Source organism: Rhinopithecus roxellana, chromosome 5 (assembly GCF_007565055.1).
Source record: "Rhinopithecus roxellana isolate Shanxi Qingling chromosome 5, ASM756505v1, whole genome shotgun sequence".
Lineage (NCBI taxonomy): Eukaryota > Metazoa > Chordata > Mammalia > Primates > Cercopithecidae > Rhinopithecus > Rhinopithecus roxellana.
The window spans coordinates 58,004,245-58,015,755 of record NC_044553.1 but is presented as its reverse complement, the minus strand read 5'-3'; positions in this window follow the sequence as shown (position 1 = coordinate 58,015,755).

The window sequence follows — 11,511 nt, the reverse complement described above, 5'->3', positions numbered from 1 at the left end:
AGCACAGCTGTTTAGTATTAGTCTTTCAGTTTATGCCCATCTTTTTCTAGCCTCTTTATAGACAAGGCACTGCAGTTGCACCACCAGAATATAAGTTTCAGCTGTATCTGTGTTCCCATCTACCGTTCTGTTACTAAGCTTCAAAGAGAGGTCTAATTTAAGACCTACGGTGTGTTCAAACCTGTAGTTTCAGATAAGGATTCTCCCTCTTATATAATGCATTTTAAAATGAGAGCAAAAAGCCTACATCCGTGTTGGATTTCCAGTGTTTAGCTTTGAGTATTCTTGAAGCCTTAAATTGAAGAAAGAGTACAGGGTTTGTGAGCTACAGTAATTAGTGCTGGTGGCAGTAAGGCTTGTGGCAGTGTTGATGAAAAGAAACCATAATTTCTTTTAAACTCCTTAGGGTCTCCTTTCTGAAAGGAAGACTTGCAATGTTTCTTTTTAAAGCTTGGATCAAATAACTTAAGCAGACGCTGTGACAATACCATTTGCAGGAAAGAAACCTATGGTATGACTCATTCACCCACCAAAATGACACTCTATACACCTACTTGTTCCTTGCCTTTACTTTCTGAGTCCTCTGAGTCAAAGCATTTGAAAATCAGTCTGCATGTCAAAGCCCCATGAAAATTTACTTGCTGACATCTTTTCTGCTCATCCTGGTCCACTTCACCTTCTCCAGCATAGGCAGAGTTATGAACAATGTAGTGATTATTCATTAATAAGGTCTACATGTAACAGAAAACTCATTTTCCTTTCTAGGTTAATATAGGTAATGTGACTTGCTTTGCCATGCTTCATTACTCCATTCCCTAAAGGCTGAAATTCTTTTACCCTCAGAATTTTACTAATCCTCCAGTTTATCTCAACTTTCCTCCCTGAGAGCATCTGCCTCCAAGAGACAAACTAGCAGACCAAGGTCAGCACACTGTCCTTTGCAGCTTTTACCATATAATACAAGTCAACTAATTTCATTTGCCTTCGAGAATATTGGGGAAAATTCTGAATCAAATGGTGGTAAATTACTTTTAAAATATGGTACTCATGTCATATCCAAATACCACTGCAAATAAATATACTGCCTGGCACATAGTAGGTTTGTCAAATTAATCCTGGAACGAATTATGGAGCTCATGTCTGGGATTAGGTTGTGCAGTCTTTTATTCAAAAAAAAAAAATGTATTGATCATCTGTGGGCAGACAGAGAGGCACTGTCCTGTGCACTGTGACCTTGAGTTCATCATCCTGCCTCCAGACTGGAGAGTGGTTTTGATCATTTTATTAATAGATGGATGGAAATTCATAGTAGATATACCTCATCTTATACAGTATGTCTGATTCTAAAGAGTATTAAATGTCCTTTATTTTATAAATCTAGACACATTTTAAATCAGAAAGAAACCAACTACCTAAAATTGTACTAGAACTAAGTTAATTCAATAGTTCCCATTATATATGAGGAGACTTGGATCAAATATTTAACTTACCTAAGGTGAAAAGGGTAGTTACAAATTCAGGATAAAAATAGCTGTTCTCTTTCTTCCACATTAGGCTATCTCTGTAAACCCTTTCTTCTTATTAATAGTTTTTAAAATTAATCTAACAATTTCCCATATTTGTCATCTATTGTCTTAGAATGCTAGCATAATTGTAGGTTTTCATTGATTTTATTGGCCTGAATTGGGGTTATATCTGCTTTTCCATAAACTTCTGTTCATTCTCTCCTAGAAAAATATTCTAGATTTTAACTGTTATCAGGTTTTTCTTTGTACATTACTTCATTCTGAACACATTTTACTGTGTCTTTCAGCAGAGGTGAAAACTAATAGGAAGCCATAATTTATTGAATGAAAACAGTTCATTTATTTGAGGACAATTAACTAACTCCTTTTTAGTATTCTATTTTTTTCCAGTTAATTTATCTCAATTACCTTGCTTCTATATGAGATAACTTGTTGATATATTTTTGACCCAGAGTGAATGCTTATTAAAATGGGATTAATATATCAGCATTATTTCTCTTTACCAAATATTTCCAAGATATTTTATTCATGAATATCAACAAGAAATGAGAAAAATAGGAATTCGTTGAGTGTCTATTATGTATCAGCAACGTTCTAGTTATTTAGTCGTATCTAACCCTCACTGTATCATTGTGAAAATGGCTTCTGGAATGTTTAAATTTTCAAACACAAGAACACTGAAGCCCAGGAAGGTTGAATAACTTGCCCAATGTCATACAGTTAATGAGAGGTGAGGACAAGATACAAGTCCAAGTCTGCCAACAACAAAACCTATTCTCTAACACAACATTCTGATTCATAGACAAATGAGAAAAATAAGCCTCCTCTACGGATGAGATTTGGAGTCTGGGAAGATTAAATGACATATTTCAAAGGGACGGTTGCAAGCCTTGGAGCACCAGGTCCCATTCCTGAGTTCTGGACTCCAAGTCTACCCAGAAAGTGTCCTTAAAGCCTAATTTTTCCCATCTGTGCCTGAGAGCTGGAGCACTCAGGAGAGGTTCCAGATTGACATCTGGCGATTTAAAGTTCCCCTAGAGTTATATAGGATGAGAATCTGGCTTATATTTTCTTTTCCCTACATAGCAGCTCATAATGACTCGTCTGTTGCTGGCTGTTAAAGTGGTTGGCAGGCCTGGTGTGTGCAAGAAGCCGGGGTAACAGAGCCAGGATGTCTCAGTTGGTTAAGGGCGAGAGTGAAGGGCCCAAGTACAGTCTCTGATTCCAGCTTTTGCTTTGGGCAGTCACTTAATGTCTCTTTGCCCAGTCCTCCCATCTGTAAAATGGAAAGAGGAATACTGATGAACCTCTCAAAGAAGCTGTGAGGCAGAACCCGTTCATGATTAACACAGAGTCTTTTGGATACAGAAAGGGCAGTGGAAAAGTTTAAAATCACTTCAGTATGGGATCATTTGGTATAAATGTGTTTAAAATTACTATTTGGCAATCCCGGTGCAACAAACCTTCAATTTGGCATTGGCTGTTAGATGTAGCCAGTCTTTTAGGAACTACTGCAGCAATAACTGTCCTGTGGAAATTGTATAGGAAAATAATAGAAATACATCAAACAAGAATGTGCATTAGATACTCCATTCCCCAGCCCCTCCGCAGACTTCTGGAGGTCATACTCTATGTGTTCTTCATGTTTCACATGCCCCGTAGTACCTACTTCAGGGCCTTGCACCAAAGAAACCATCAGCCGAGAGTCATTCTTCATGATATGGTTCAAGGCAAAGAGAAGCTATACTGAATGGTCCTGGGACTTTAATTTTTAGATGGAATGGCTAATGGCTTTGATTTGCCTTGTGTCACTTTGATACATTTCCTAAGTGCCAAATTGTTAAGAGGTTCCATATTTCTAGTTTCCAGTTTCTCTGGGCTCTCTGAATACGCAGTTGCACAGGTGTATGCCTTGGGCACACACCCAATATAGCTTTACTTTACCCTCAAACTCATTAGAAAGCGGCCACCCACACCTGTTTAGGCCTGGGTGAGTCCTCTTTTACATCTTTATGTCTCTCATCCATATGAGGAATAAGACTTGCTATTGGCAAGATGTGGTTTATATACTATGACTGCACTTTGGACAGTATTTTTTAAGTCTTATTTATGAGGGAAAGATAAAAGTAAAGGCCGTTTACTGGCCTTTACTGTTTCCTGGCCCTGCTGGGACCTCCCAAAATTGTGATGCAGTACCTTGCTACTGCAGAGGGAGTGCTTATACCTACAACACTGATATCAGTTGGCAACTGTAGATACTCAGTCCAATCTAGAATTTCAGAATGAGAATTATTATTCCAATAAGATCCCCAGGTTATTTGTGTACACATTAGGAGTAAAAGGCACTGGGCTAGGATATGGGCTTTAGAATAATTAGGAAAGGTTAACAACTCAAGTGTCCTTGGAGTTAGCAGTGGTATTGACGTCTATCACTATCATTGGGGCATAGTCTTATATGAAAAAAAAAATTAATGAAGCATAGAGACTGAGTCTGTGCAGCTATGAAGATTTCCCTTCCAGACCATTTCTGCTTTGATACTTGGTTTCTCCTTCCATATCTGATGCTAATTCTGCCCTCTCTTCTAGGTAAATAAGAAGCCAGAGTATCTCCTTAGCCTCCAATACACTCTTCTGCCTTACCTTCATCGAACTGACAACCCTCTGAAGAGCTCAGACTAGTTTTCTTTACAGACAACTTTGAGTCCTTCAGACTTGTCACAGGAAGAGGGAGAAAGAAGCCATGCAACTCCCTAACTAGCTTACTTTGGCTCCTGGATGCCAAGGCAGATGTTACAAATGACACGACATCTCTGCTCAGGGCCTTAGTGTGGAAATTACTCAGCAGAGCAGACATGGGCCTTTCTGTTTTACTGCCAGTTATGAGCTTGTGAATAGCACACCACACTGCCCTGATTAGTGGATGTTTTCACTCCCTCCTCATAATCACAGGACTGGAGCGGAATGATAAGGAGAGCTTCCGTGATAGAGTTGGTGATGTGGGGCAGCTCTCTCCCTTCTCCTTTGTTGTGCTTCTCTTAATGCACACAACCCTTTGAAGTCTGATTCTTTATTTTTGCGCGACTCACCTGAGCCATCAGCAGCCCCTTATTTCCAATATAGTTCCCTTATCACTGTCCTGATTGAGGCTTGAAAGCACCCGTGGGAGCGCTTCGATGTGAGCACACAGCTGGTGGGTTGTACAATTCCCTGCTGTCTACCAGGAAATGTTGACTCTCCTATTGTACTGCAATGAATAATCACCTTAATTTTTATTAGAGGTTTATCTTCAGACCTAGCCTAACTTTTCTGAAAAGCCCAAGGGAATTGGGCAGTTGATTAAGAGTCCAGTTAGTATTACTAAGGGATTTCTTCTGGGGAGCTCATACAAGACTTCAATTCTATGCTTTTCTTTTTTGAGTATGCATGCAAGGGCTGAGGAGTGAGCAACAGAGGATGTCTGAACTGGAGCTCATAGTGCTCAGGTGTGTATGACTCATTTTCTTTGGATCCCAGTGGCATAGAACTCTGACTCTCATCTTCCTCTGACTTACTGAAGGGCATAGAAGAAAAACAAGTGGCAAGTGGCTGCATTTAGGTTCTGATAACAGGATATAGATGCTGTTTGGTAATGGAAAATTTACCCAGTCTGTATAAGGAGGTGTTGAGTTACCTTTTACATAGAATCAGACTATTTTCCATATGAAAATAAACATATATGTGATCTTAAACATCTATGGATCAAAAGCATGCTATTTCCACGTATAAATCTTTCTAAGAGCAAAAATAGTACTTGGTTGTTTACACAGATGAAATTTACTTTAAACCAGAGAAGAAAATGGCTTCATCTTAAATTGTTAACCATGATCAGTTGGTAGTGGCTATTTGGAGTCCTGTGTTGAAAAGAATATTGAAGCAATATTCTTTGGGCTCCATGGAAGAGAAAACCATGCTAAATTGCAAAGAAGGTAGTGGCAACATTTCTACTTCATGCTTTCTTTATACCATTCATACATATTCTACTTACTATTCAAATAGTAGTAGTATTTGTCCTTCCACTGGCAATGAATTACCATTTGGAAGGAAAAATATCGTCAACTGCTGATAGAGAGTTAACTCTGATTTACTCATACATGCTTTCTTATTTCAGAATGCAGTGTTTACTGAGTAAAATAAAGCATCTTGCCTGAATAAATGCTACCAGCCTGTCTTAAATATACCATACATTTCACATAGATTAGGATATGTCTAGTAGTAAGAATTCTATGTGCTTAATATTTCTCTGGATTTGGTATCAGAGGGTTTAGGCTAACACTGTGGCTGAAACACAATTTAAGATCCGTATGACCTTGGGTGAGTTCCTCAACATTTTTGAGCTTTGATTTCTTCCTTTGAAGGTGGATGGAAAAAATACAAAATAAGATATGTTAATATAGTCACAGTAGAAGTTACTAGAAGTTACTGGACTTGTAAAATAGGAAAGGGGAAAAACAGGAAGTTGTGAGCAGGGACACAGACAAAAAATGTTAGTTAAATCTAAATCTTAATAGTCTCCTTATGAAAGTGAAACACTAAAACACCAAAAATATAAGGAAAATCAAAGTATTTTAGCTGTATAATGAGTGTTAAATATTTGAAAAGACTGTAATCATTTACGTGTGGGCTAGGCCCCTCTGATGATGGTAACAGATGTCCATAAACAGATTAGTCTCTAGATTGCCTAGAGTCTCATAGAGCTTCTTTCTGAGAGTGTCTTGTCTTCAAGTGTGCAGTGGCAAAGCCTCTTCTCCAGTTTATATTGAACAGACACATAAATGTGTCTATCTTTTACATGGCTGAGTAAGTTGGGAGTCACTTTTGGTAAATTTCATTGTGAAAGATCATCTGTGAAGCAGGCAGCTAAGGCTAAAGCAAGAGATTTAGTTACGTTTACTTGACCAAACTAAGAAAAGATAAAATACAAAGTATAGAAATGGATGTTTATAAAACCGACATGAACTACGTTAAGGTAATTAACACCTATGTATAAATGGGACAGGTTCTTAGTATTTATTCATGCAAACATAACCTTAATCACTTTCTATAAACTATTTCTTCTGGTGGTTTACCTCAGACGTCCTGGGTTTCAGTCCCTGGGCAGTGCCTCTTCCCCATGCATGCCTATCTTACTTGCAGGAAAGGGTCCAAAGGACAGTTCTGGTTTTGTCACCTAACAATTTTGTTATCTTATTCAACTTTCTTAACCTCTCTGTACCTCATATTCCTCACTTGTAAAATGGAGACAATAATAGTATGTAACTCATAGAGTTCTAGTGAGGATTCAAGAAAATGTTAAACCAAAAAAAAAAAGATGTGGCACAAATAATGTCGGCTGCTATCTTTTTTTCTGAGGGGAGGCAATATGCATTACCTTAAATATTTGTCTTTTCCATTTTGTATTTAATTTTTATTTTAATCATTTTTAAAAAATGTATATAGAATGAACATATTTTGGTGATAATTTGCATTCATATTATAAAGCTCAAATTATGGTAATTGGGATTTTTGTCACCTTAAATATTTATCTCTTCTTTATGCTAGGAACATTTGACTTATTCTCCTCTAGCTATTTTGAAATGTACAGCTGGTTATTGTTAACTATAATCACCAACCTGATCTATTGATCACTAGATTTTCTGTCTTTTGTCTAACTTGCTGCCATCTTAATCATTAACATTGCTGTTAATCTCAGCACCTCCATAGGTAAACACTGGCCTGATAGTGTAGATCAGAGGTCCTCAGAGTATGGTCTGCAGATCCATGGGTATCTCCAAGGCCATTTCGGGTCTGTGAGATCAAGACTATTCCCAAAATAATAACATATTACTTGCTTGTTTAACACTGTTCATTTTGCACACGTGATGCAAAAGCTATGATGGGAAGAGTGGCTGTAACCTTAATTGTAGACCAACACAGTGCCACCAAATATATACTAGCAGTTATAATCTTCACCATCACACACTCACAATTGGAAAAAAAATCAGTATTTCTTAAGAATCCCATTGAATGAAGTAGCTAAAATGATTAATTTTATTAAATCTCAACCCGAGTACACATCTGTTGAGTATCTGCTATAAAATAGAAATATGCACAATGTACATTTGCTGCATACTAATGCATGTGTGTAGTTGAGTTGCAAGCTGAACTGGCTGTCATTTTCACAGAGGAATTTTTTTTTTTTTTAACTACAAAGAACAACTCACAAATTATGGTTACTGGACTTATATATTTGGCCATCATTTTCTAAAATGAGCTGAATTTGACACTTCAAGGAAAACAATTACAGTATTTGTTGTAAGGTATGAAGTTTAAGCTTTCAAACAATAATTACAATTGTGGAAAAATTTTATTCACTATCATAATCTTGGTAGTGTCCTGGTATGTTAAGACTTCTCTAATTAGATCAGCAGTGAAGTTAATATATGTGATATGATTGATGTCTAACAAAATATTTCAACATTTAGAAGGCTCAGTATAACTTTAAAAAGAAGATTTTACAAGTAATAAATGTTTATCATTACAAAATAATGAATTAGTGCAAGATAGGCAAATAGATTTTAAGGTAACAGAAGAAAATGTTTATTTATATGGTTTCAGGTTTCAAGTGGTAGCTAACCTTTAAGAAACTGCCACTTGTTGAACTTTGGTATAGCATCAAAGAACAATGTCTACAAATATATGGAAAGGTTATTGAAATGATATTTTATTGTCCTTTTACGTGTTTAAGGCTGAGTTTTCTTCATGTGCTTCAAGAAAAACAGCATATTTCATCAAATTGAATGTAGACATATATGTGAGAATTCATAGGTCTCCTATTAAGCCAGACACTAAGATGTGCAAAATTGTAAAACAAGGTCTTCTTATCACCAGTTTTTCTGTTGTAAAAATATTGTTTTTAGAATTCATTAATTTAATTCATTAATTTACTTCACAGTTTATTATAATTGTAAATGAATTAAGTATCTTTTGTATTATCAGTATTCACTTCCAATATACAAAAAGACTTAGACTCCCATACAATAATAATGGGAGACTTTAACACCCCACTGTCAACATTAGACAGATCGACGAGACAGAAAGTTAACAAGGATATCCAGGAATTGAACTCAACTCTGCACCAAGTGGACCTAATAGACATCTACAGAACTCTCCACCCCAAATCAACAGAATATACATTCTTCTCAGCACCATATCACACTTATTCCAAAACTGACCACATAGTTGGAAGTAAAGTACTCCTCAGCAAAAGTAAAAGAACAGAAATCATAACAAACTGTGTCTCAGACCGCAGTGCAATCAAACTAGAACTCAGGACTAAGAAACTCAATCAAAACCGCTCAACTATATGGAAACTGAACCTCCTGCTCCTGCATGACTACCAGGTACATAATGAAATGAAGGCAGAAATATAGATGTTCTTTGAAACCAATGAGAACAAAGATACAACATACCAGAATCTCTGGGACACATTTAAAGCAGTGTGTAGAGGGAAATGTATAGCACTAAATGCCCACAAGAGAAAGCAGGAAAGATCTAAAATTGACACCCTATCATCACAATTAAAAGAACTAGAGAAACAAGAGCAAACACATTCAAAAGCTAGCAGAAGGCAAGAAATAACTAAGATCAGAGCAGAACTGAAGGAGATAGAGACACAGAAAACCCTCCAAAAAATCAATGAATCCAGGAATTGGTTTTTTGAAAAGATCAACAAAATTGACAGACCGCTAGCAAGACTAATAAAGAAGAAAAAAGAGAAGAATCAAATAGATGCAATAAAAAATGATAAAGGGGATATCACCACCAACCCCACAGAAATACAAACTACCATCAGAGAATACTATAAACACCTCTATGCAAATAAACTAGAAAATCTAGAAGAAATGGATAATTTCCTGGACACTTACACTCTCCCAAGACTAAACCAGGAAGAAGGTGAATCCCTGAATAGACCAATAGCAGGCTCTGAAATTGAGGCAATAATTAATAGCCTACCAACCAAAAAAAGTCCAGGACCAGATGGATTCACAGCCGAATTCTACCAGAGGTGCAAGGAGGAGTTGGTACCATTCCTTCTGAAACTATTCCAATCACTAGAAAAAGAGGGAATCCTCCCTAACTCATTTTATGAAGCCAACATCATCCTGATACCAAAGCCTGACAGAGATACAACAAATAAAATAATTTTAGACCAATATTCCTGATGCACATTGATGGAAAAATTCTCAATAAAATACTGGCAAACCAAATCCAGCAGCACATCAAAAAGCTTATCCACCATGATCAAGTGGGCTTCATCCCTGGGATGCAAGACTGGTTCAACATACACAAATCAATAAACGTAATCCAGCATATAAACAGAAACAAAGACAAAAACCACATGGTTATCTCAAAAGATGCAGAAAAAGCCTTTGACAAAATTCAACAGCCCTTCATGCTAAAAACTCTCAATAAATTTGGTATTGACGGAATGTATCTCAAAATAATAAGAGCTATTTATGAGAAACCCACAGCCAATATCATACTGAATGGGCAAAAACTGGAAGCATTCCCTTTGAAAACTGGCACAAGACAGGGATGCCCTCTCTCACCACTCCTATTCAACATAGTGTTGGAAGTTCTGGCTAGGGCAATCAGGCAAGAGAAAGAAATAAAGGGTATTCAATTAGGAAAAGAAGAAGTCAAATTGTCCCTGTTTGCAGATGACATGATTGTATATTTAGAAAACCCCATTGTCTCAGCCCAAAATCTCCTTAAGCTGACAAGCAACTTCAGCAAAGTCTCAGGCCACAAAATCAATGTGCAAAAATCACAAGCATTCTTATACACCAGTAACAAACAGAGAGCCAACTCATGAATGAACTTCCTTCACAAGAGCTTCAAAGAGAATAAAATACCTAGGAATCCAACTTACAAGGGATGTAAAGGACCTCTTCAAGGAGAACTACAAACCACTGCTCAGTGAAATAAAAGAGGATACAAACAAATGGAAGAACATACCATGCTCATGGATAGGAAGAATCAATATTGTGAAAATGGCCATTTCCAATATAATAGTGACAGATATAACCCACATGAACAGAAGTTCATTGGTGCCCTCACTGATTTTTAAGAATAAAAAGGGATTCTGAGGCAAGAAGTTTGAGAATTATTGGGCTATAACCTATTTTAGTATTTCTCAAAATGTATTCTTCAACAAGTGTCATCATAAATATCTGGATTTATTTTTATAAATTGAAATTTCCTAACCCAAGATCTACTGAATCAGAACCAATAGGTGGGGGCCAGTAAACCTGAATTGCAAACAACCTCTACTGGTTGAATCTTATGTATAATAAAATGACAGTTTATACTACAAATAAGAGACCTTCTATACTTTCTAAGATATATAATTTAATGAGAATCACATCTCATTGTGGGTTCTCTTCCTTTAATAGTTGTAGTCTATAACTCCATTTCCTTCCCATAGGTAAGTGGTAATTTTTATCCTATCATATCTGGCATCTCAATCCCTGCATTTAAAAACTAGGATCAAATCTTTTCTCCTTCACTCAAGTACACATGTATACCTTCGGCATATCCCACATATGTGTTCCTGTTTCTATGGATACTCTCAGAAGGAGACATCTTCTGTGAGAGGAAAAGACCAAGAAGGATCTGGTAAGCAGTTTTTTTATGATGAAGATTTCATTATGGACATGCTGACCAAATTATTGAAAGTGCCCAGGGGATGAATTTCATCACTCAGAGTGAGAATATCTGGGTTTCTCTAATTGTTTTCTTGTGGTAAAATACACAGAATGGAATTTACCACTTTAACCATTTACAAGTACACAGTTCTGTGACATTAAGTACATTCACATTGTTATGCACTTATAACCACCATCCGTATCCAGAACTTTTTCATCCTCCCCAGTTGAAACTCTGTACCCATTAAACACTAATTCCG